The sequence below is a fragment of the Glossina fuscipes genome, unplaced genomic scaffold, assembly GCF_014805625.2.
Source record: "Glossina fuscipes isolate IAEA_lab_2018 unplaced genomic scaffold, Yale_Gfus_2 59, whole genome shotgun sequence".
Classification (NCBI taxonomy): Eukaryota; Metazoa; Arthropoda; class Insecta; order Diptera; family Glossinidae; genus Glossina; species Glossina fuscipes.
This window is the reverse complement of record NW_023998431.1, coordinates 2,308,024-2,310,888: the sequence shown is the minus strand read 5'-3', so window position 1 is coordinate 2,310,888 and position 2,865 is coordinate 2,308,024. Positions and strand designations below refer to the sequence as shown.

The following is a 2,865-nucleotide window of genomic DNA, read 5'->3' as shown; positions in this document are numbered from 1 at the left end:
CTCTAAGAAAAAGCTGGAAAAAGGAAAATAATTAATACATAATTATAAAGAGTGAGTTATTAAGCGCTACTTACTCGCAAACCGAACTGTCATGTTGATCACCCCATATTAAAATTTCCGCTGTACTTCTTAACGATTCTACCAGCAAACCCCTAATATTTCGCATAGAGTACAGGATAGCTTTCAACCAGTTTTATTAAATCTACGTCATCAAGATTAGAAGGCATTCTTTAAAATTATTGAATAATTCCCGTCTTGTTCATCAGACAATTATTGCTGCATACATGCAGTATCGGGTGAAAATGTTGGTTTCTTTACTTGTTTCGTTATTAACATATCGTTGGTGTTGGTCTCGACAAAATTATTCTAATAACGATTTGGTTGATGTATAATTACCAAGCGTTCTTGAAAACTGAAAAACTAAAATTTTGTTTTTCAATAGCCTCCGTATATGAAGGACAATCGTTTCTATGCTAAGAGTTAAGAATATATATATATATACATGTATACATATATGAATTTAATTTATCATTTGCTTCTCTTATTATATTACGTGCCTCGTTATAAAAAAAAATGTATAGTGTGAGCGTTTAATTTTAAACTCGAAGTTTTCAAAAACAATATATAATGAATGTTTGTAATAATTGAACTCATACAAAACTGGAACCTCCACTTTTTTGACGCGAAATTTTAACTAAATGTCGTGGGTTCAAATCTCAAGTGCGGTAGAGTTTTTTTTTGATGCTAACGCTTTAAAAGAAACGAATTTATTCTCTGGCTAAATTTATAATAATAATAATAATAATAATTTTACAAGTTAGCCTAAAATTAGGCCGGTATAATTTTTATTATTATCAAATTAAACAAAGCCCTCGCTAAATTCACTGTTGAAAGGCGCAGAGTCGCTTACAATAAATAAATGGTTAAATGCCCAACTAACAACTTAAATGGTTCAGTCTGCTAAATGTCCAATAATACAATCAATACAATATATACAATAAATAAAATAAATAAAATAAATACAATAAATACAATACAATAAACTTCCAGTATTAAGTACTTATTATTAACTTTTGACAATTAAATACTAATTATTAACAATTGCATTTTTTTTTTTGTATCGATTTACCTAAAATAACAGCCCTGTGCTCTAGAGTTTATTGTTAATGAAAATGGGGGACTTTTGCCGTCGGCTTTGCAATTAACATTAAATATTACGTTCCTTCTGCAAATTAGCATAGAGTATTACGTTTTTCCTGTAAATAGCAGAAAATATAGCTACTGTTTTGTTTAATTTGACACTAAAAAAAAAAAATTATGGCGGTCTACTTTTAGGCTAATTTGTGAAATTATTATTATTATAAGTTAAGCCAGAGAATAAATTCTAATTAGCATCAAAAAGAATTTTGTCCAACTTAACAGAAAAAACACATTCAACTCTGTTAAAATGCAAACTAATCTCCCAGGTATGCGAAAAATGGATAAACTTTTATTTAATTTCATGCCTATGATCAACGTTCAAAATGGTAGTGGTATAAACGAAATACGAAATTTTACAACGCTGTAATATTTATAAAGTAAACAAATGATTGGAAATTATGAAATTATCGTCATTAGTAACTATTGAAAAAAGTAAACAATAATACCGATAATATGAGTTTCTTTAAATATTAGATTTTTTTACTTTGCACGGTGATTACGGACGCTATGCAAAATCAATTTCTCTTAATAAATGGACATCGTTTCATTGTAAAATAAGTTGCACAGCAGCCAACTTTTAGTCTACGATTGTTTTGTTGGTGAGTTTCAGGATAGGATCATTCGTTAGCGCCTTATCAAAGAAATTATATTTATAAAAAAGGTTGCGAGTTGAGAGTTTGTGTGTCATATTCCCATAAAACATTCAGCAAAACGTTCAACGTTTAAGATTATCTAGACCATTAACAATAAAAATATTGATTAGTTTATACAATTACTGCATACTTTCAGAAATCTCCGAGCATCTAAGCGGTCTTTTTAGACTTAAGCGTTACTGCCGAATTTAGTTGAATGTTACTGACATGAATACACGTAACACGGTATACCGAACCTAAGTGATGAAGAGATGAATCAAAAATTCTATATAAACAAATAAGAATGTCTTCGGCGATGTTAGCATTTGAAAGTATAAAAATATCTAATCCGTGATGAATTCTATAAAGTACTCACATAATTGCTTTTGGTCCCCGTGGAAACGATAACTTGTAAGTTTAATGGTTACTTTTGCAATTTTTCTCAAAGTCCTCATCCTTTTTAAAGGCATGGATCAACTCCGAACACACAATCTACACCACGACGAGGCTAAACCAAAGTAGTCTGCACTGCCAAAAAAGTTTTTACGGCGCTAATTTTTGAAGTGTGATAATGAGTAAAACAGCAATAGGACACATTGATGTAAAAGCTTGGGAAAAGAGGTCGGTTCTAGTTGCGAGTGGGATAATCTACAGGGCTTAAGAAGCATGTGCTAGGTAATGGCTATGGGAGGATATCATACGCCTATAAACTTATAGAGTAAACAATGGAACTTTTAAAAAAAATAAATAAACACATGAAGCTACTAATATACGAGAATGTTTAGGTAACTTAAATATTAATAAAATCATACTTTTATAACACATCATTCAGTAAGTTCGTATTTATACCGCTTCTACGGTTGAATGCATACATTTTTTTTTTTTTGTTTAGTTAGAAACAACAACTTCAGTTTTCAAGCAATGGTCGATTTAAGCAATAAAGGTGAACTAGTTTGGAAAACTTTTTCGAATCCATATCCCATTGAAATTATTAAAAAATATTCTATTTAGTAAAAATTCTGTAAAGGAACAA

The 2,865-nt window shown here is 30.0% G+C and overlaps 1 long non-coding RNA gene across 1 annotated transcript; it reads left to right on the top strand.

The window, feature by feature from the left end:
• The first annotated feature begins 1,584 nt into the window (after window positions 1–1,584).
• Window positions 1,585–2,653, top strand: LOC119637463. The gene is made up of 3 exons (XR_005247253.1): window positions 1,585–1,799; window positions 1,990–2,243; window positions 2,299–2,653. It is a non-coding gene; the product is annotated as an uncharacterized LOC119637463 (long non-coding RNA).
• Window positions 2,654–2,865: the final 212 nt, after the last annotated feature.